Source organism: Esox lucius, chromosome 3 (assembly GCF_011004845.1).
Source record: "Esox lucius isolate fEsoLuc1 chromosome 3, fEsoLuc1.pri, whole genome shotgun sequence".
In the NCBI taxonomy this organism is placed as follows: domain Eukaryota; kingdom Metazoa; phylum Chordata; class Actinopteri; order Esociformes; family Esocidae; genus Esox; species Esox lucius.
In genome coordinates this window covers 783,457-807,910 of record NC_047571.1, presented here as the reverse complement: position 1 = coordinate 807,910, position 24,454 = coordinate 783,457, and the positions used below count along the sequence as shown (strand labels likewise).

The following is a 24,454-nucleotide window of genomic DNA, read 5'->3' as shown; positions in this document are numbered from 1 at the left end:
TACTGCCTTAGCCGCTATTGCCCTATTGTCTGTTTGTTGTATATTCTTGTCTTGTTTAATCAAACTACGTGTTTCTAAATTTGCTACACAGGTAATGATCCAGGAGCATGTAAATAAGGAGTCAGACATTTCAGAGGTGTTTCCGTTCCCAAACTACTGGGATGATGATATCATAAATAATCATGTTGTGTTTGAGGATTAGTGAGTTTAAGTTTCATGTTTTAGAGATAAAATTGGTTAAAATTTGCATGTGACTACTACATGACATTTTATAATATGGGGCGGATTGTCAGGGAAATTTCTTTATACAATGTATTCTCACTGATTAAAGGACTGAGTCCCATTGTTTAGATAGGTAGAGGAATGTGGGGGATCTGGTATTTGCCAAGGGGGTATCATTGACTGGTATCAACTGATGAAAGGGTTACTCTTTATCTCCTTATCTGTATAACTCATCAGGGCATCTATTGTCTGTTCGGTCGGTTGGAACTCTTAGAATTGAAGGTATTTATGGGAGGAAGGAGAGCTGTCCTTTGTGTGATGTTTAGGTTATAATGGAACAAAGGGAATGTGTCCTGTTGAGCTGGAATGTGCAGGATTTGTCACACCCCTCTCCTGTCCTTAAATACTGTCGATTGCCTGTTTTTATTTAGAGACTATTCACTGTTACTTTGTAACCTGCGTACTCTCTCCTTGCAAGTATATTAAAACCGTTTATTGTGCAATTGATTTCTCCTGTCTTACCTACCATTTTCATAGAACTGTTTTGTACTTTAGAAATTGCCATCACAATGTGCATGAGATCAAAAATCTATGCGTATGTTAAATATAGAAATATAAGAGTAAAATGTATGAATGTGTGAGTAAAAAATATATTCTTATGAGAGAAAAGACTGTATGTATGTTAGAGTGAAAATATATGTATGTGAAAAGAGAATGTATGTATGTGTGAGAGTGAAAATATATGCATGTGAAAGGAGAATGTATGTATGTCAGAGTGAAAATGTATGTACGTGAAAGAAGAATGTATGTATGTGTGAGAGTGAAAATATATGTATGTGAAAGGAGAATGTATGTATGTGAGAGTGAAAATATATGTATGTGAAAGGAGAATGTATTTATGTGAGAGTGAAAATATATGTATGTGAAAGGAGAATGTATGTATGTGAGAGTACCAGAATTAATAATGTCTTATATGGCCCCTCATACATATGCAACAAAAGTTTAAAAAAGTAATTCAGAAAGAGAAAAAACTATGGATAAAGAAATACGTGAATTGGAGAAAGATTTGGCAAGACAATATTCAAATGATAAATACCAGACTATTTGTAAATTAAAATATCAGTTAAATGATGTTTATAATAAAAAAGCTGAATATGCCTTATTTAGGCTTAGAACCAAATTTTATGAAGGTGGTGAAAAGCTCAATTTTCAAATAATTCTATCAAGATTTGTATACTTCTGCTGGTGTGCTTAATGAGGGGGAGGTGGATTTTTTTTTCTCAGGTCTACAATTACCAACTCTTTCTGGTGAACAAAAAACAAGGCTGGATGCACCTATAATGGAAGAAGAGGTCAGAGCTGCAATTTTATTTTAAATTTTTTGATAAAGGTCTTAGCCTCCCGCTTGGATAAGATATTACCAGATATTATCAATGGTGATCAAGTTGGATTTATTAAGAATAGGTGTTCGGGTGATAACATGAGAAGACATTCATCTTATACACAAAAGTAAATTTAGTTTAGAACCAGTGGCGGCCTTCTCGCTTGATGCAGAGAAGGCCTTTGACCGGGTAGAATTGGGATTTATTATGGCAGCCCTTTTAAGGTTTGGGATCGGGCCTGGATTTTGTAGCTGGGTGAAAACTATTTATTCCAGCCCGAGGGCAGCAGTGTTGACAAATGGATTGGTGTCAGACTTTTTCTATCACAAACGCGGGACCAGTCAGGGGTGCTCTTTGTCCCCACTACTCTTCACAAAATTTCTGGAACCACTGGCTCTAGCTATTCGCGCTAATACTGATATCAAAGGTGTTCACGCAGGGGTTACGGAACACAAGCTGTTTCTGCATGCCGACGACATCTTAGCAGTGTTAACTGATCCCATGCAATCTCTACCGGCATTGCTCACATGTGTTGAGTCATATTCAAGGTTGTCAGGTTATAAAATAAATTGGTACAAATCGTAAGGAATGCCGCTTTCAGCATCATGTCATTCTAGATACATTACTACATTCAATTTCAAGTCTTTATTTTAGGGTATGAAGTATTTAGGAATATTATTAAACCCAAACCTAGGGGACATTATGCTTTCAAATATGGAACCTCTCCTCCTAAAGATAAAAACGAATCTGGATAAATGGGGTAAATTGAATCTTACATTATGGGGTAAAATGTATGTGATTAAAATGGTGGTGGCCCCGCAGTTCAATAATGTTTCCATGATGTTACCTGTAAGGATTTCTTTACATATATTTAGTCAATTTGAGAAGATAATTAAAGATTTTATGTGGAACAAGAAGAAGCCAAGAGTTAATATAAAGAAAATGTGGGCCTCTAGAGACATTGGGGGAATGGCTCTTCCAAATGTGAAACTGTTTAATTTAGCGTTTGAAATGTCAAGACTGGTCAAACATTGGTCAGGGTTGGACTCTGAACTGAGTTGGATCAAGATTGAACAGGAACTAGTGAGCCCTTTTACACCTTTGGATGTTCTCTCACAGGGATCAGCTAATAATGGACAGGACCTTCATCATAACCCAGTACTCATGTATTCTAAAGCTGTCTGGGCAGAGGTACACAAGATGTGTGGAGCATCTCATTTAAGACAACATTATGCCTCGTTATGGAACAACTCGGCTGCACAGATTGCGAAAAAAACTGTATATTGGATGATTGGCTTGTTAAAGGCATACATAGAATAAGTGATCTTTATTCAGGGGGAGTGTTTATGTCCTTTGTTGAAATAACCCAAAAATATGGTCTGACTAGGAAAACTAATTTTTTACAAATATTTACAAATAACTCAAAGCACAAATGCAGTGGTGGAGTTTTTAGAATAATTTAGAAATTATTTAACAATAAAAAAAGAAATTTGAGGACCATCTGCCAGAGAGATCTGAGTTGTGTCATTGGTAAAGAGGATTGGTGCAAAGTTCTGTCATACTCCAATAAATATATTAGAGAGGCCAGGGGTAAATGTACTCAATATAAATTAATACACAGGTGGTACTTCACTCCTTCTAAACTTCACAGAATTGGAATTATGCAGATCAGACCCAGGGACATTTTTGCATGCTATTTGGGAATGTGGGACAGTTTACACCTTTTGGCAAAGAGTACTAGACAGTATAGGAAGGTGGATTGGCTTGACAATACCCATGTCACCAAGATTGTGTTTATTTGGGGATCAGTCTGTGTTACCAGGAGTTTTCAAATATGATTTTGTGGTTATAAAGGTGGGGGTAATTACAGCTGCACGAGTGATTCTCAGTGTGTGGAAGGATCCATCTCCTCCAGAGTTTAACAGGTGGAAAGAAAATATGGTGAAAATTGTATCAAAGCTGGCAAATCAACACAAGAGCGGTCAACCTACTAATGATTTCTGTGGAGTCTAGAATCCACAGGGACTGCCAAGGGTGGCCCTGGAAATTGACTCTGACAGCCGAACCGAACGATCAAAGAGACCAGATGTCACCACACGTAAACGCACATTCTATGATTCTCTGTCTCCTGGAGCTATTTCTACAACCATGCATTTTTAGACTACACTGTAGGGGCTAAATGTACAGTATGTACATTCTGCAAATGCTAATTCTGTCATCTGTACTGTTGGAGGAGGATATAAGCTTGAAACTTGAAATGCATAATCAGAACAATCTGTCATGATGCTACTTTGCTAGTCTCTATACTGTTTCTCTGTCAGTATTGACGGTTGTTCCCGTGGATCCACTTAATTAAACTTGAAATAATGAACTTTCATACCAGACTCTGAGAAGTTTTTATTGTAATAAATCGCGAACATCTTCCACACAGTACATGTTGGCATTCTTGGTTCCCTCAAAGAACTGTAGCTCCCCAGTGCCAGCAGCACTCATGCAGCCCCAGACCATGACACTCCCACCACCATGCTTGACTGTAGGCCAGACACACTTGTCTTTGTACTCCTCACCTGGTTGCCACCACACACGCTTGACACCATCTGAACCAAACAAGTTTATCAGTCAATTAATCACATTTCTTTTATAAAGCCCTTTTTACATCAGCAGTTGCCACAAAGTGTTTTTACAAAACACCTGGCCTTAAACCCCAAGGAGCAAACAACAGTAGTGTTGAATTTCAGTGGCTAGGAAAAACTCCTTAAGAAGGCTGAAATTTAGGAAGAAACCTAGAGAGGACCCAGGCTCAGAAGGGTGACCAGTTCTCTTCTGGCTGTGCCGGGTGAACATATTAAGAGTACAATTGTAATAATTCATAAATGCATGTGGGCTGAGTCCAGAGTCTATTTAAATTTAGTCCAGGTCGGAAGCATGACCAGATGGATGAGCAAAGGGAAAACAAGGGGGAGGTGTCAGCACAGTGGCAGCTGAAATCGTCAGGTATCGTCTTGATCTGCAATACAACCAGGAGGACTTTAGGGACAGCAACGGGTCTTTCAAGCCAGGTACTCTGCAGATGTTGGCCAGGGCCTCAAGTTCTCCTAAGTGCAAAACGGGAGGAAACTGGGAAAATTCAGGAAATGCATTCCTCATATCATTAAGGATTTTTAATGGAGAAGGAGAACTTAGTGGAAATTGAGAACTGACCCTCAACTTCTTTGGTCAATCATGGCGAGGCCTGTTCTGAGTGGAACCTGTCCTGTTAAACCGCTGTATGGTCTTAGCCACCGTGCTGCAGCTCAGTTTCAGGGTCTTGGCTATCTTCGAATAGGCTAGGCCATCTTTATGTAGAGCAACAATTCTTATTTTCAGATCCTCAGAGATTTCTTTGCCATGAGGTGCCATGTTGAACTTCCAGTGACCAGTATGAGGGAGTGTGAGAGCAATAACACCACATTAAACACACCTGCTCCCCATTCACACCTGAGACCACGAGTCACGACACCGGGGAGGGAAAATGGCTAATTGGGCCCAATTTGGACATTTTCACTTAGGGGTGTACTCACTTTCGTTGCCAGCAGTTGTGCTATTTTGAGGGGACAGCAAATTTACACTGTTATATAAGCTGTACACTCATTGCTTTACATTGTACCAAAGTGTCATTTCTTCAGTGTTGTCACATGAAAAGATATATATAAATATTTACAAAAATGTGAGGGGTGTATTCACTTTTGTGAGATACTGTATATGTACACTACTATAAGGTTAGTGGCAGTAAAATTCTTCTAGGTTAATATTTTGACCCAGATGATACAACAAAAATGACTGTTAGCAGTTTTATGTCAACCACACAGGAGGTACTATTGAGGTTTTCCATGTTTGCACTGTGATGGTAATTCCATCGATCGGAACTCATAAAGTAGTACACAGGTTAAAGTACAGAGACAAAATCATCTTGGCATAATTAAGTTTATTTGCAAATACAGTACACAGGTTACCAAGTAATGGTGTATAATCTCTAAAGCATTTGGAAGTACATTCAATACTTATAGAGGAATGGGTGGAGATAAGAAACTGCATGGTCGTACCATAAAAACAACCTATGTTCCTTATCCATCATACCCCTTGTTGTGTATTTTCCTCTATCCTGTCCTAAGACCCATTGTTCTGCATCAACCCCCATCCTGCTAAAGATTTTCATTTACCTCAGCACCTCATACTTCCTTTTCTTATCTTAATAATGGGGACTCAATACTTTAATCAATAAGAATACATCAGTTCAAGAAAGTTCCATAACAATCCATCAATCAATCCAAGGGTTGATTAACCCTTGGTATTATCCTTAAACAATTTACTCATTAGGATGTAGAATGCAACAAAACAGTACTCTTTAACAACATGACCCTGTTGATATGATTACCATAATGATTAAAGAAGGGAATGAGTGTGAAATGGCTGGATCCTCATTTACCATTACCTGCGTTGTAACTCCAAGACCACACATTTTCATTACACAGAACTATAAGATAGTACAGCAAAGGCTTTTATGTTAAAATCACTGGTCAAAGGAAGTTATTTCAGGTGACACATATACACAGACAGTATGGGGTAAGTTGCATCGACATGTGGGTGAGTAAACACCAATTACTGAATACATCCTTCAATTTGTTGCTGGTACAAAGTCATCATATGCTAATTGTTTGATTCACTGAAAAGTCCTCTCGTGGTTCCAATAAGATGTACTTCCAAAGTCATCACAGATGTTCTGCTCCCCCAAACATCAGACAGTCAGTTATGAACCATTTCTTGGCAGACCGGTATAAGAATGTAAAAGTCAGATGTACAGTGGGGAGAACAAGTATTTCATACACTGACAATTTTGCAGGTTTTCCCAATTACAAAGCCTGTAGAAGTCTGTAATTTTTATCATAGGTACTCTTAACTGAGAGTGACGGAATCTAAAACAAAAATCCAGAAAATCACATTGTATGATTTTTAAGTAATTCATTTGCATTTTATTGCATGACATAAGATTCCGTCTCTCACAGTTGAAGTGTACCAATGATAAAAATTACAGACCTCTACATGCTTTGTAAATAGGAGAACCTGCAAAATCAGCAGTGTAACAAATACTTGTTCTCCCCACTGTACAGCTGCTTGTCATAAAATGTGAATATCTTCAAAAAGTTGATTTATTTCAGTAATTCCATTCAAAAAGTGAAACTTGAATAATGTATACATTCATTCCACACAGATTGATATATTTCAATTGTTTATTTCTTTTAATTTTGATGATTATAACTGACAACTAATGAAAACCCCAAATTCAGTATCTCAGAAAATTTGAATATTATGAAAAGGTTCAATATTGAAGACACCTGGTGCCACACTCAAATCAGCTAATTAACCCAAAACACCTGCAAAGGCCTTTAAATGGTCTCTCAGTCTAGTTCTGTAGGCACCTTGCACAAGGAGGGGAAGACACAAAAGGTTATAGCTAAAGAGGCTGGCTGTTCACAGAGCTCTGTGTCCAAGCACATTAAAAGAGAGGCGAAGGGAAGTAAAAGATGTGGTAGAAAAAAAGCAATAGGGATAACCGCAACCTGGAGAGGATTGTGAAACAAAACCCATTCAAAAATGTGGAGGAGATTCACAAATAGTGGACTGCAGCTGGAGCCAGTGCTATAAGAACCACTACGCACAGACGTATGCAAGACATGGGTTTCAGCTGTCGCATTCCTTGTGTCAAGCCACTCTTGAACAAGACACAGCGTCAGAAGCGTCTCGCCTGGGCTAAAGACAAAAAGGACTGGACTGCTGCTGAGTTATGTTCTCTGATGAAAGTAAATTTAGCATTTCCTTTGAAAATCAAGGTCCCAGAGTCTGGAGGAAGAGAGGAGAGGCACAGAATTCACGTTGCTTGAAGTCCAGTGTAAAGTTTCCACAGTCAGTGATGGTTTGGGGTGCCATGTCATCTGCTGGTGTTGGTCCACTGTGTTTTCTGAGGTTCAAGGTCAACGCAGCCATCTACCAGGATGTTTTAGAGCACTTCATGCTTCCTGTTGCTAACCAACTTAATGGAGATGCAGATTTTATTTTCCAACAGGACTTGGCACCTGCACACAATGCCAAAGCTACCAGTACCTGGTTTAAGGACCATGGTATCCCTGTTCTTAATTGGCCAGCAAACTCGTCTGACCTTAACCCTATAGAAAATCTATGGGGTATTGTGAAGAGGAAGATGCGATACGCTAGACCCAACAATGCAAAAGAGCTTAAGGCCACTATCAGAGCAACCTAGGCTCTCATAACACCTGAGCAGTGCCACAGACTGATCGACTCCATGCTCCGCCGCATTGTTGCAGTAATTCAGGCAAAAGGAGGCCAAACTAAGTATTGAGTGCTGTACATGCTCGTACTTTTCATGTTCATACTTTTCAGTTGGCCAACATTTCAAAAAAAAAAATTTTTGTATTGGTCTTAAGTAATATTCAAATTTTCTGAATTTGGAGTTTTCATTAGTTGTCAGTTATAATCATCAAAATTAAAAGAAATAAACAATTGAAATATATCAGTCTGTGTGTAATGAATGAATATAATATACAAGTTTCACTTTTTGAATGGAATTACTGAATAAATCAACTTTTTGATGATATTCAAATCTTATGACCAGCACCTGTATATTCCAAGGTGTTGTCCTTCATAGTTCAAATGCAGGTTACCATGACACAGCTTTAGTTGTCTTTATTCTAGCTGCTTTATCAGCCAGGTCAGGAGAATCTGTGTGCTCTCTTTTGTGAATTCCAAGATGACCAGTTTTATTTAAGAACTCTATAGTGGCAGGCCGGGTTGGAAGTGATGGTTACTAGTACCAAAAAGCTCACTTTTCCCTCAGTGACTTCAATTCACTGTGCCAAATTTGTAAACACTGAAGCCCTCCTGTAGCGTGTGGCGTCGACCCCAGGCTCCTTCCTCAGCTACCTGGACAGCATATGAGGTGTACCTGGTATGGACCCAGCGTGGCATGTTTGTGCAGTTGGTCTTCCACGCCCCAGTAAACGTTGTCCAGAACCGGAACTTTCCTTAGCCTCCCCCGTCAGTTGGGGGTTGCCTTCTTCTCGTGGCAGAATCATCAGGACTAGAATTTGTCCAACTGTCAGAAACCAGGCATTACTGTAGACTCCCTGCACCCTGGGGAGTAGAATCCGCTTGCAGCTGTTCGCTTACATCAAAGACACTTTCCTGTCACAAAACATGAACCTCCCCCCCTTTTTGCCCAATCATCCCAGAGTTCACCTGGAGTAGGGGGGGATGGTTTACTGACCTAAGAATAACAAAACCTAGTCTTGAAGAATCCCATACGGAAATGTAATATATGTTTATGTATATGAACATAAATAAATATCTTTACATAAATTAAATATATCCACATAGAAAGTGAAAACTTATGTACATATATGTCTGCCCATATATAAAACCTAATCGAAAATGGAACAATTTCATATATTGACATATAAAACTAGCCCATGTATTTTATATATGTATAATAGTGATTTTTGTAATATGTCACATATATGATTATCAATATACCTGACATATTTCTTTGTGTATATACACATCATATATATGTGCAATATACAAACTATACATACATGCATAACATATTGCCTACATACATGTGACATATGTTTTTATATAGTATATGTATTTTATATTTAAATATATAAAATATATTTTTGATAAATGTATTAAAATAATGTTGTGTAGACATATATTTTGAATACATGTTATATTAACTGCTAAATATTTTGAATTAATGTATGATGTAAACTAATGTAAAAAAAAAAAAAAGCTTTAATTTCATACATATTTTTAAATATAGGTTATGGACATGAACTTAAACACTTGCAATGCAATGAACATGACATGCCTAAGCCTTAAATGTTAAATGGTGCAATTAGCAAATACTAAATACTAAATTAACATAAATTGTTGGTAGATAAACTTATGTTACTGAAATTTAAGAATTATTGAGAACCCAGTGCAAGTGTCATCACACTGAAACTGATCAATTCTGATGGTTTGACGGTCACATTTGGTTTCACACAATTCAGGCCCAATTAACCAAGTAATATACATACTCATTATTGCATCAATTTTTATCCTGTCCAATGGCTCTTTGGTTTCCCCAGGGCTCACATTTTTGGACTTGCCACCTAAGAAAGAGCAACATAATAGAGGTTAGAACGAAATCAGAATTAACTCCACTCCTATCTAACTACTCAACCATACAGTACATTGCATTATTCATTCTGCTTTAGTAAAATGGGGATAATGTAAATAGACCAACTCAAATGATTTATAAAGCTTCATATTTCAATGTAAATGTGAATGAGTATACATATCTGTAAATATGCAAGAATTACTATAATGGAGCAGTTTCATTTTATGTCTTTGACCCCTTAACCAAAGACTTCAGATATGATGTTTAATCTACATAATTACCAAAACATTTTAATTATAGGCTACAGACACTTACACATGGTATGACCAATTACCTACCTCTAAGATTGCTCTTTAAAAGGGTTTCGATATCAAACACTCCCAGTAAGAGCATCCGTGCCATGGTAGTGGGGGTGTTTGCATGGCTTGCTGACCACAACACGTTTTTGGGAACAAAAAGCCCGGGTGAATTTCAAGCTGTGGGGAGAGGACAAACATGCATTAATATTAGAGTTATATTACAAAATAAAACATTATGTGTCACAGTGTGGTTTAGATTAAAGAAGAGTGAGTCAAAGAACTCCAATATAAGCATTTACTCACAATGTTACACAAAAGATGCAAAAGGATAACACACCAATAAACAACATGAACGAATAAAGACTGACTGAACTCAAGGAACTAAATACAAACACTGATGAACTGAAAACAGGTGATGATAATTAACTGAACACAGGTGGAAGAAGGTAAACTAATTAAGGATAATGAGAACAGGTGCAAACACGACAGATCAGAATGTGACACCTAGGGTGCTTCTCAATATCCCTTCTCGCTCCTCTGTCCTCCATCCTATGACCCAGAAACCGATCGCGCTCAGCCATATTGAAGGACATCTCAGTTCTCTAATTGCACGGCGAGGAGTCGAGGATCGAGGAGGCTTTCTGAGGAGTCATAAGCAAGGAAACACAGGTGTATCCTATGCGGAAGCTTTTTATTGCCTAAACGTGACGCACATATAAATTCTCCTCCCTCTTCACATCAATTACAATAATTTTTATTTATACTTTACCTTGGCAATTTATATAAACCACACATCTCACATTTTTCAACAGGGTATCTTGCTGTATTATTATTTATGATTAATTTCTTAAATAACGAAACTTCAACAACATAAGGTCAGATCCTTTGAGCGCTGAACATGACGCTATGAAGTGACACTCGAATGATCAAGTATTCCAATGTATAAAAAAGTTTTCCTCTGTCCTCGCGTCTTTTCCTTGCAGCCTTTCCTCGCATCCTACAGGGGGTGGAGCTGAGACGCAAGGAAAGGAAGCTAGTAAAGGAAACGAGGATGCACAAATAAGAAATGAGAAGCACGCTCAGAACCCATAGATATGTCTGAACCTGTGTTCGCTTCGAACATTGGCTTTATACCTGTGCTTTATACGCGCGTCCTATTCGCGTTGGACTAGCGTCGAATTTGACACTCTATTTTTAGCTGGAGTGCGTGTGCGCGCGCGATCAAACTGTGTGTGTGTGAGTGAGTGAGTGAGTGAGTGAGAGAGAAAGGGAGTGAGAGAGAGAGGCGGAGAGAGAGAGAGAGAGAGAGAGAGAGAGAAATGCGCAACCGCGATCTAACAGTGGAAACAGTCATTTTCCGTCACTTTTCTTCATACAGAACATCATTAAAACGGCAAACTACAACTGTCACCCAACCACACACACACTGTTTTAATTTGCAAAACATATATCCAACCCCATTTCAAAACAGTCTGTGGGTTTTAATTGCATTGGTTTTAATTTATTGTCCTCGGAGCACTAATCTTAAGAAATTGATAAAAATACCTTCTGCATTTTTGTTTTGCTTTTCCTTCCATTGTACCAAAATCGTACCGAACCGTGAAGTCTAAACCGAGTTACGAACCGAACCGTGACTTCTGTGTACCGTTCCACCCCTAGAGGATACACAGGTGTATCCTATGCGGAAGTTTTTTCTTGCCTAAACGTGACGCACGTATCAATTCACCTCCCCCTTCATAAGTCTTTACTGTTGTACCTTGCTGTTATAGCTATTACTACAGTAGTGGTTTGGAAAACAGCATACTCACAGTTTCCTGTATGCTGGAAGGTGATAGCAGTTCCTGTGGGGTCTGCTCTTTCTCATCAAGCCATTTTTCGCCCATTTTTACCCATCATCATAAGAAGTTTTGGCATTTCTAGGAAGCAAAACAGTAAAGAAAAATTTGATTTTCAGTAGGGCAAACTTGTATGGGATTCTAAATGATAATATTTATAATCAACCACTTTATAAAATATTTGGAGTTTTCTTAATTAACAAATGACAACATTTGTTTTAATGTTTTCTAATTCAATTTTGAGGGCTTCATTCTCTGCCTTTAATTGTGCAACGATGGATCGAGGATCAGGAGAAGGTGAGGTAGGTGAAAGTGAACCAGGTGATGATGAGGCAGGTGAAGGTGGAGCTGAGGGTGATGCAGGTGAACAGTTAGAAACCGGTGGTGGAGAAGGCGGCAAGGCAGAAGATGGTGAGGTAGGTAGGTAAAGCAACTGAATTTATGGCAGAAGATAATCGAGGTCCATGGTGTAATTTAATTTTTTCCAAAATCACCCTGTCCAAATTTCCATCAGTTTGCCTCTAAATAAAACATGACAAAAATATTAGTACAAAACATTAAAAACAAAGAGCTGATTTTTTTTTATGATATCACACTCTCTTAAAGGGATACTTCAGGATTTAGCAATAAGCTTTGTATCAGTAGAAAACCTGTAGTATTTTCAAATTACCCTGCTTTCCCCCTCATATCCCCCTGAGATGAGAGATTTATGTATTTTTTTGTCTGGAAAAACAAATCTACTTTTTTAATTTGTTTTATTCTTTCAATTTTCAACACGCCCATAGAGGATGCAATCACACTCACAGAATCTACAAATAGAGTCAGCTATCTTTTTTTGGAAGCTAAGCTAACTGGTTCTTATTCTGTGGAGAAATCTGAGTATTAGGGGTTACCATCCTATTTTTCCCGGACATGTCCGGCCATCGAGATTGTCCAACATTTCCGGGATAACTACAGTTACTCTTTATTGTCAGAACATATCATGACAAACACTTGCCAAACAGGTGAACAATTCACAGAGTAAACGCATTGGTTCTAGTGAGCTCGCGCTGCGCTGCCGTCATTGACAGTATATAGAAGTGGACAGAGTCTTCACATTGGATCTTAATTGAGACAAGTGAAGCCCACTTTTAGCGATTTTTTAGCACTTCCGTTCCTGACGCGTAGACTCAAACTAAGCTTGATGACGTGAACATCCTGACTGACATATGTAAATATTCTAGTAGCGGTGCGTGCCAACTGCCAAGACTAACGTAAATCTTGCAGATACGGCGAGCGTGAGCAAAGAGTATAGAAGACAGTCAATATAAGTAAGTTCTTTGGCATGAGTGAGCAGGAGTAAGTATTCTGATTAATTATTTTGTAATGGCTGTGAGCTTCTCCTCCTGTCTCGACGGTAATCTCTCTACTGTGCGACTGAGAGTCACGTGGTTATGACGCAATAGTTAGCCTATCTTTACAAAAACGGTTTCTACGGGGTCATAATGTAACATAGAAGGTAATTGCGCCTTTTATACATTGTCGTGTTTCTTTAGAAATAAATAATGGACAATTGGAGTCTTTAAACGACTCAGATGTAAAGTTATTCGCTGTCAAAGTGACGCCAAAATGAATGGGAGTCAATGGGAATGCTAACGCAGGTGAAGTTCTGCTACATGATGGCGGCACTCGGCCGGCTTCAACTTCCGGTTGATGTATTTGGGGCTTGGCAGCCGTTTGGACTTTGAGCCGAGCGAGTAAATGGTCCATGTGGCGCGCGTTTCAAATGAGCGTTCCGCTTTTGGCGCATTTAACCTGTGCATTTAACATTATTCCGCAAGTGCATGGCAATGGCAGAACCAGTGAATGAACGAGTATATCAATTTAAGACGTGGCTGAATTAAATTTATGACCTTGTATGTAAAATCTATATTTTTGATTATTAGGTACTCCTAATTTTGGATGATTCATTTTAAGTATTTAATTTCTAAATGTAGTAATTTATTTGCAAAGTTATAAATAATAATGAATTTTTAAAATTTTATTCTTAAGCAACAACTATATTATAGCCTTTTTTTTTTTTTTACATTCGCAATGCAGATACAAGTTTTGGGTCTCAGTAAATATATATATATTGTTACCTTTTTGGGGCTAGATGGTCCATGATCACTGGTCTCCTCTTCAACAAACTTAGGATTTGTCTTGCATTTTCGTTTGGTCAGAGGTTTTGAACTGGACTGGTGTTGTGTCCTGTCGTTTTGTAGTTTTTCTAGGGTGGACTGTCTCTCTGTGGGGGAAAAAAGGGAATACAAATTGCAGAATCTAAAAAAGAGACAACTAACGTTAGGGCTATAACAATGAGGCTATAACAACATAGCCTGACCACATAAATGCACCCACAATAAGTATTTATGTCATAATGGGATACAGTGTTCAATATATTAGCACACATTCTGACAAGGATTTAATATCCATCCATCCATCCATCTTCTTCCGCTTATCCGGGGCCGGGTCGCGGGGGCAGCAGTCGAAGCAGGGATGCCCAGACTTCCCTCTCCCCAGACACTTCCTCTGAGCTCCTCCCGGGTGACCGAGCTTCTCACCCTATCTCTAAGGGATCGCCCGGCCACCCTGCGGAGAAAGCTCATTTCAGCCGCCTGTATCCGGGATCTTGTCCTTTCGGTCATGACCCAAAGCTCATGACCATAGGTGAGAGTAGGAACGTAGATTGACTTCACCACGACAGACTGATACATCGACTGCATTACTGCAGAAGCTGCACCGATCCGTCTGTCAATCTCCCGTTCCATCCTTCCCTCACTCGTGAACAAGACCCCTAGATACTTAAACTCCTCCACTTGAGGCAGGCACTCTCCACCAACCTGAAGTGGGCAAGCCACCCTTTTCCGACTGAGGACCATGGCCTCGGATTTGGAGGTACTGATTTTCATCCCCACCGCTTCACACTCGGCTGCAAACCGTCCCAGCGCATGCTGAAGGTCCTGGTTAGAAGGGGCCAACACGACAACATCATCTGCAAAGAGCAGAGACGAAATTGTGTGGTCCCCAAACCTGACACCCTCCGGCCCCTGGCTGCGCCTAGAAATTCTGTCCATAAAAATTACGAACAGAACCGGTGACAAAGGGCAGCCCTGCCGGAGTCCAACATGCACTGGGAACAAATCTGACTTACTGCCGGCAATGCGGACCAAGCTCCTGCTTCGGTTGTACAGGGACCTGACAGCCCTTAGCAAAGGACCCAGGACCCCATATTCCCCAAGCACCCTCCACAAGATGCCGCGAGGGACACAGTCGAATGCCTTCTCCAAATCCACAAAACACATGTGGATTGGTTTGGCAAACTCCCATGAACCCTCCAACACCCTGTAGAGGGTATAGAGCTGGTCCAGTGTTCCACGGCCCGGACGAAAACCACACTGTTCCTCCTGAATCCGAGGTTCTACTATCGGCCGTATTCTCCTCTCCAGAACCCTGGCATAGACTTTCCCGGGGAGGCTGAGAAGTGTGATCCCCCTATAGTTGGAACACACCCTCCGGTCCCCCTTCTTAAAAAGAGGGACCACCACCCCGGTCTGCCATCCCAGAGGCACTGTCCCCGACCGCCACGCGATGTTGCACAGGCGTGTCAACCAAGACAGCCCCACAACATCCAGAGACTTGAGGTACTCAGGGCGGATCTCATCCACCCCCGGTGCCTTGCCACCGAGGAGTTTCTTGACCACCTCAGTGACTTCAGCCCGGGTGATGGACGAGTCCACCTCTGATACCTCATCCTCTGCTTCCTCAATGGAAGAAGTAACAGCGGGATTGAGGAGATCCTCGAAGTAATCCTTCCACCGCCCGACGACATCCTCAGTTGAGGTCAACAGCTGCCCACCTCTACTGTAAACAGCGTTGGTAGGGCACTGTTTCCCTCTCCTGAGGCGCCGGATGGTTTGCCAGAATCTCTTCGAGGCCAGCCGATAGTCCTTCTCCATGGCCTCACCGAACTCCTCCCAGGCCCGAGTTTTTGCCTCCACAACCACCCGGGCTGCAGCCCGCTTGGCCTGTCGGTACCCGTCAGCTGCGTCAGGAGTCCCACAAGCCAACCAGGCCTGATAGGATTCCTTCTTCAGCTTGACGGCATCCCTTACTTCCGGTGTCCACCACCGGGTTCGGGGATTGCCGCCTCGACAGGCACCGGAGACCTTACGGCCACAGCTCCGAGCGGCCGCTTCGACAATGGCGGTGGAGAACATGGTCCACTCGGACTCAATATCTCCAGCCTCCCTCGGGATCCAGTCGAAGCTCTGCCGGAGGTGGGAGTTAAAGATCTCTCTGACAGGAGACTCGGCCAGACGTTCCCAGCAGACCCTTACAGTACGCTTGGGCCTGCCGAGTCTGTCCAGCTTCTTCCCCCGCCATCGGATCCAACTCACCACCAGGTGGTGATCAGTTGACAGCTCCGTCCCTCTCTTCACCCGAGTGTCCAAGACATACGACCGCAGGTCAGATGAGACGACAACAAAGTCGATCATCGACCTGCGGCCTAGGGTGTCCTGGTGCCACGTGCACTGATGGACACCCTTATGCTTGAACATGGTGTTCGTTATGGACAAACTGTGACTAGCACAGAAGTCCAATAACTGAACACCACTCGGGTTCAGATCAGGGGGGCCGTTCCTCCCAATCACGCCCCTCCAGGTGTCACTGTCGTTGCCCACGTGGGCGTTGAAGTCCCCCAGTAGAACAATAGAGTCCCCAGTCGGAGCACTTTCCAGCACCCCTCCTAGAGACTCCAAGAAGGTCGGGTACTCTGCACTGCCGTTCGGCCCGTAGGCACAAACAACAGTGAGAGACCTATCCCCGACCCGTAGGCGCAGGGAAACGACCCTCTCGTTCACCGGGGTAAACTCCAACACATGGCGGCAGAGCTGGGGAGCTATAAGCAAACCCACACCAGCCCGCCGCCTCTCACCATGGGCAACTCCAGAGTGGTGAAGAGTCCATCCTCTCTCAAGGAGTGTGGTTCCAGAGCCCAAGCCGTGTGTAGAGGTGATCCCGACTACCTCTAATCGGAACCTCTCAACCTCACGCACTAACTCAGGCTCCTTCCCCGCCAGCGAGGTGACATTCCACATCCCTAGAGCTAGTTTCCGTGTCCAGAGATCGGGTTGTCTAGGCCCCTGCCTTCGACTGCCGCCCGATCCTCTCTGCACCGGCCCCTTATGGTCCCTCCTGTGGGTGGTGAGTAATGTGTTCAAAAAAAAATTCGAGTTAGGATTCTTGCAGCCGTGTGCAGCACTAATTGAAGTTTATTTATTAATTTGTCTGGATAACCAGAGAGAAGAGCATTGCAATGATCTAGTCTAGAAGTAACGAAAGCATGGATTAATTTTTCTGCATCAGTTTTTGATAGAAAGTTTCAAATATTTTGCAATGTTTCGAAGATGAAAATAAGCAACTCGAGACATATTTTATATGTTCTTCAAATGAGAGGTCAGGGTCAAGGGTAACGCCAAGGTTTTTTACAGTTTTTTGGGATACGACCATGCAGCCGTCGAGGTTTACAGTGAGTTTTGCTAACAACGCTCTTTGTTTTTTGGGTCCAAAAACGAGCATTTCTGTTTTATTTGAGTTTAAGAGTAAGACATTCTCTGTCATACACTTCCTAATATCTGAAACACATGCTTCCAAAATAGCAAATTTAGGGGCTTCTCCATGCTTCATTGAAATATATAACTGTGTCTCATCAGTATAACAGTGAAAGTTAATATTGTGATTTCGGATTACATCGCCCAGAGGGAGCATATATAGTGAGAAAAGTAATGGGCAGTAAGATCAAGAAGCAACAGGATGGATTCGGAACCTTTGTCTGAGACCATTAGAAGGTCATTTGTTACCTTCACGAGTGCAGTCTCAGTACTATGATGGGATCTGAAACCGGACTGGAGTATTTCATAAATGTTATTTGTCTTTCAGTTGTTGGGAAACACATTTTTCTAAGATTTTTGAGAGGAACGGGAGGTTCGATATTGGCCTAAAATTGTTTAATATGTCGGGATCCAGATTAGATTTTTTGTGAGTTTGGTACACCTCCGGAGGAAAGGGAGCAATTTATTATGTTCAGCATTGGCTGACCTAGCACAGGAAATAGCTCCTTAAGTAATTTTGTTGGAATCGGGTCTAGCTGAGAGTTTGTGGGTTTAGAACTCATTACGAATTTTGTAAATGTGTCGAGCGATACGGTATCAAAAAATTCAAGTGTCCCCATTGACACCTGGTCATGGAGGTTCAGGACATTTTTTGGACAACTGAGATTTTGAGGACCATAACTATTTAAGGAGTCAGTTATTTGTTTTCTAATGGTGACAATCTTTTCATCAATGTAGTTCATGTATTCATCTAATGTATTTCGCAGTATTGAGTTTAGATCCTCAATTTGATCGTTTACAGATTTATTTACTCTGTCGTTAATGAGCGAACTTGTAAGAATATCAAGGAATTTATTTGTAGTCCGAGAATTTATAGTACGGCTTTAGAAACTCATTGTTTGGGGGGCAAGTGGATTTCTTGTTTTAACGTTAAATGTAGTAAGACAGTGATCCGATAATCCAGGATTTTGGGGGTAAATTATTAGATCTACAATATCTATTTCTCGTGACAGGACTAAATCTAAGGTATGATTGTGGCAATGTGTTGGACCTGAGACATGTTGGATGAAACCCATTGAGTCAATTATGGCTTCAAAGGCTTTTTGAAGAGGATCATTGGAGTTTTCCATATGAATATTGAAATCGCCAAAAATTTGAATACTATCTGCCATGACTACAAGGTTAGACAAGAATTCTTGAAACTCATTGAGGTACAATGTGTATGGCCCGGGGGGCCTATAAATAGTAGCTATGTAAGACGATTTATCGGCCTGGTTAACTTTCATGAGTAAAACTTCGAAAGAATGAAACTCAGAGATATGTTTGAGAGTAAGTTTATATTTACTGTCATAAATATTAGCAACACCCCCTCCTTTTCGGGACGCACGAGGGATATGATCACTAGTATAACCAGGAGGAGAGGCCTCATTTAAGGCAATGAATTCATTAGGATTTAGCCACGTTTCACAATCAACTTTCACGTCCAGCCCAGACTCCAGCTTAACAATAAAGTCATTCAGCATCTTTTGCGTGTTTCGACCTTCTTCTGCAACAACTTCGGCAATGTGTTTCAACAAAGCCCCATGTGATAAATCAGGTAACGAGCTCTCACTGCTAACCGCATGGCTACTGCTAGCACTAGCCTCGCTCGAATCAGTACATTCTTCTGTAAAACCTTGGGAATGGTCCGGCTTGTTCTGTTTTGACGGCTTGGGCATGATAAAGAAGCAATAAAGCAACTAAATAATGACTTTTGAGAAAGATGGGTGAAGGTAGATAACGAACAACAGGAACGTGAAGCGGGAGAGTTGAAAACGTGACTGATCAGTCTGCTGCCATTACCGTAACCCCTCGCGTTTGTAACTTATGTTACGTTTTAGTCAAGTCATAATTAGGGGGCCAAGCAACAAAGTTGCTGGAACCCTTTTATGTTTGTACGTTTTATTATTATTATTATTCTCCAGGGCCATTTTCAGAGGTCCATAGCTCAGTCCCCTCTGGTTCAAAATTTTCCAAACTTTGCCTGATTGTAGACAGATCTCAGATCTCATTAACCGAATGTCGTAGAGACATGCAACCAAGTTCCAGATATACCCCTTCTCATGCTGACCAAAAGAGTCGCCCCTTGGATTTTCCTTCATTTTGAATTTGGTGAAAAACACGTTAACGACATCTCCTCCAAGACCGCTGATTGGATTTGCATGCCGTTTGGTGTGAAGGACCTATGAACCATTATCTTTAAAAGTTGTATAAGGAAAGTTGATATCTTAAATAGTACGGCCGAAATCAGCGAATGAAATTGAGCTGGGCGGGTCTATGACTTTAGACGTCCATTAATCCCAAATTGAAAATCAAACAGCTATGAAACAAAACATACTAGTACATGTGTCTCTCAAGAATGGACAGAAAAAGTCCCATACAGAAATACTTCTTGGGGGCGCTATAAACATCACCGATGTATCTCATGATTTTGCCGTTAATAAAAACACACTTAAACGACATCTCCTCCGAAACCACTGAACAGATTTGGTTGACAATTGGTGTAAAGAACTACTGGACCATTGTCTTTAAAATTTATATATGAAAAGTTAGTATCTCTAACAATATGGCCTCCATTTTGACTTCTGTGAAAAACTTGTTAACAACATCTCCTCCAAGACTGCTGAACGGATTTGCATGCCGTTTGGTGTGAAGGACCTTTGAACAATTATCTTTAAATGTTATATAAGGAAAGTTGATATCTCAAACAATATGGCCGAAATCAGCGAATGAAATTGAGCTGGGCGGGTCTATGACTTTAGACATTAAACCCAAATGGAACATCAAACAGCTACGAAACGAATCATACTTGTAAATGTGTCTGCTAGGAATGGACAGGAAAACGCCGCTATAAACATAACCAATGTTTCTCACGATTTTGCCGTTGATAAAAACACACTTAAACGACATTTCCTCCGAAACAGCTGAATGGATTTGGATGACAATTGGTGTAAAGGACGACTGGACCATTGTCTTTAAAAGTTATATTATTGTAAATGTTTCTGATGGATTTTCAATATATGCATCTGTGTGCTATTATAGATCACAACCCGATGAGACTATTCAGTCTACCAGCCGGCCCTGTGGTGTAGTGGGAACATCCCGGTCCTTCAATATTGTGACTCCAGTTTGATTCCCTTCTCAGACATTATTGATTTCCAAAGACACAAATCAGCCATGAAGTGATTGGAGTCATTGTTTTCATTATAAGTAGGATGTATAGCTATTAGCTATATATTCTTTGTGCAAGACCACTCTTTAGTTCCATTAATAAATGTTATTTTGTCCACATTATTTCAGCAATAATGTAATGGCTGAGGTAAAAGTTGCATTCTGCTGTTTAAATAGTGTAATGATTAAAGACGGTCTGCCACATAGAAAACCAGGGATTGAAACCTGCCAGCGACAATAATATTAATCCCTCCTAATCGGCTGAACTAGGATTGCTTGGTTCCTTTTCTGGTTTCAAGGTCTTTATGTTTTGTTTTGATTTCCTCTCCTTCGATTGGACATCCTGACTACTAGCGGCATTGGGCATTTTTAAATAGCAAAACATTTCTCTAGTGAGAGCATGCAGTGAGATGCTTCCTGTGCCCCGCTTGGCCCCCTGAAACGCTGCTCGCAGCTTTAATGTTTTATATGTTTTGGTAGCGCACTGAAATGTAACGTATCATAGAAAATCGGGTGCCATAGATATACGTATAATAGTTTGTGTACTCCAATGAGACCAGTTTGCTTTATCTGTATCACTCAGTGTGATTTACATTTGGCACACATAATCAGGGTTATAAATCTAACTAATATATGAACTGTGGCTAAATTTGGCCACACGAGGGCAACAAACATTATATCGTGCTTCATTTAGGGAATCTATGAATAAATGTGCTTATGGATTTCTTTGCATAAAAGTGGTGCAATAAGGCCAATAGTGAATGAATGCTGAAACACACTCAGTGCTGCTTGCAGCTTTAATAAGGGTTTCAGCAGTTCAGTGGTGAAACCTTATTGTTTTTGTTAGCATTAGGATTTGGGTTTCAGCAGTTAACTGGTGTAAACCTATTGTTTTTGTTAGCGTTACAATGAGGCTTGGAGCAGATCTTGCAGCTTTCTTGCTTGCAGCTTTAATAATACACAAATATTCAATAAAATCTATCTAAACGTATATTAGTGGTGACAATGTTGTGGTGACAAATGACAGCTTATAACATTGTCAATAGCAGAATAGTTATCTGGGTTGGTGGTCAGAAATTTGTCAGAGATTTAATTTGATAGTAATGTCTCTGGGTTCTCCCTCATACAATATTTCTTCAGGACTTTGGTGTGGTCTTGTTGCATCAATCTCAATGTGGTTTGTCCCTTTGAGTGAACATGAGTGTTTTCACTAAAGGCTTCCTTTCTACTCTTAATTAGTTATTTAATTCTAGGTGAAATCCACTCACTAATTTATGTTTACAACCAACTTTTGGAAGTAAGCTGCCAGTGTGATCCAAGGCATTATAAAAGTTTATTAGTTGGCATTATTAAATGGATTGAGGGCCAGACCAGAATTATGTTTTCCAAAGGTGAGGTATTAAAGGTACTTTTCTCCTATATTTTGAGGGGAAATATAGTACCTGAAAGACAAAACAGATTTTCTGTCAAAATTAATATTTGAATAATTGTATAGTCATTTTTGTTCACCTTTCATACTTCTTTATCTCATGGCTTTGGATTTTTTTTCATCTTTACCTCACTATAAACACTTCTTGTCCATGGCAATCAAACCTACAACACAGGCATTAAAAGCATTTTTGTACATTTTTGTCAATGATTTACAAACATTATTACCAGAATGTATACCCCATCTAGTCCTGGAAACTGCTCTATATGATTCTGCTAATAATAAACTGCAATGTCCCAAGAAACTCAATTTCAAGAAAAAAATGATATAACTCTGGGAAATTCATTTCTGGTAATACTCGATTTACAAACAGAATAGTTATTCATAAAAACTAAGGAAGATATTTTACATATATCAGATGATTACTATTATAATACCTTTGCAGTGCCATGTTTGAGGGGTATTACCATGCGGAACAGCTAGGGCTGTCACAGTATCAGATTTTACTACACGATAATCGAGGCCAACTTAATGGTTGTTTTTTTTTTGGCAAATGATTTCCACTCACAACACAAGTATATGGAGATGGACAGAGTCTGGAACCACAACTGTACAAATAAAAGCGTATAGAAAGAACAATTACACTTAATGCATAGTGAAAAGGGAACCAGATGAACTGATGAACTAAAGATCCACAAGGCCTAACACCGAGAGAAGTTCTTGGAAAAATAAAAAACATTTTCACCTAGTGAATAGGCTACGACAAGGCGTTAATTCAAAGACTAGAGAGAAGTTTTAGGAAAGCACGTCTTTGTGGATTTGTCCCGAGTTGATTTAAACGGCAATGCATAGGTCCAGTCTCCTTGCAGTGACATGATTAAGGTATCTAAAAATACAACTTGAGTTTCGCCTAGTGAATATGATCATGTGTATTATTAACATTATATAAATATTTCATTTTTTAACCCTTTGGCGCGTACGATCACACCAGTGTGATCAATCTAGAGTGGTCCCTGGAGCGTACGATCACACCGGTGTGATTAGAACGTCATGTTTAGAACGCACCATTAGCATACCTAGCTACAAGTAACGTAACAATGGCTGGTAAAACCGCGCTATTATTTACTCACATTTAGCTCAAACAGTGTTTATAACTTTATTTCCTGATTGTAATTGTTTCAAGACCATACTATGATATTAACCAGGTAGAAAGCATTCAAATCGGGACAAGAAGTGTTAGTTACGTACCAACAGACAGCCAACACTAATGCACAAAAACGAATTATATTAGCGACTACTACCGATCAAAACCATTGCAAAAACTTTCTAGAAGTTACGTTCCCCATTGTATGCATTTTATATAGTTTATTCATTTTCACTGCATTGAATAACTGGTCACGATTTGTTAGCTAGCGGGCAGCTGACGTTTGCTAGCGGTTAGCTGACGTTTTCTAGCTAGCTAGAGTAATAAATCAACCAACTTTTGTAGCTCTTAGAATTCGAGTCAATGAGAGAAGCTTGCAATGCAATGCATGTAGTGTTCCTTACCTAGCAAGATGACTGTTCAAAGGCTGGCGTGAGTTCAAATGCTGCAGAGTACCGAAGTCACGTGCAAAAAAACTCACGCTGGGGGGTCGGTAAGGAATATTTGAAACTCACGCGTGAAAAGGTTAAATATCACGGTTATTAGTCAATACCGGTATTTCGCAACACCCCTAGGAGTAGCACCCCAAAATGTACGTGATCAGCTAACAAAGTGGGTAATGAGTGCCAGTGGATGATCTATACATAATGGATATATTATGTCTCTCATCTTCATCCGCTTATCCGGTATCGGGTCGCGGGGGCAGCAGCTCCAGCAGGGGACCCCAAACTTCCCTTTCCCGAGCCACATTTGCCAGCTCTGACTGGGGGATCCCGAGGCGTTCCCAGGCAAGTGTCGACATATAATCTCTCCACCTAGTCCTGGGCCTACCCCGAGGTCTCCTCCCAGCTGGACGTGCCTGGAACACCTCCCTAGGGAGACGTCCTGGGGGCATCCTTACCAAATGTCCGAACCACCTCAACTGGCTCCTATCCCTAAGGGAGAAGCCAGCCACCCTTCTGAGAAAACCCATTTCAGCCGCTTGTACTCGCAATCTAGTTCTTTCGGTCATGACCCAGCCTTCATGACCATAGGTGAGGGTAGGAAGGAAAATTGACCGGTATATCGAGAGCTTTGCCTTC

The 24,454-nt window shown here is 40.6% G+C and overlaps 1 long non-coding RNA gene across 2 annotated transcripts; it reads right to left on the bottom strand.

Annotated features, from left to right (window-relative positions):
• Window positions 1-8,364: 8,364 nt before the first annotated feature.
• Window positions 8,365-11,807, bottom strand: LOC106024073. 2 transcript variants are annotated; one of them, XR_003781640.2, is made up of 4 exons: window positions 11,667-11,807; window positions 10,161-10,298; window positions 9,740-9,814; window positions 8,365-8,751 (listed from the first exon to the last, which is right to left on the bottom strand). It is a non-coding gene; the product is annotated as an uncharacterized LOC106024073 (long non-coding RNA). The 2 variants fall into 2 exon arrangements; XR_001198092.4 differs by lacking the exon at window positions 8,365-8,751 and having other exon boundaries at window positions 9,597-9,814.
• Between the last annotated feature and the right edge of the window lie 12,647 nt (window positions 11,808-24,454).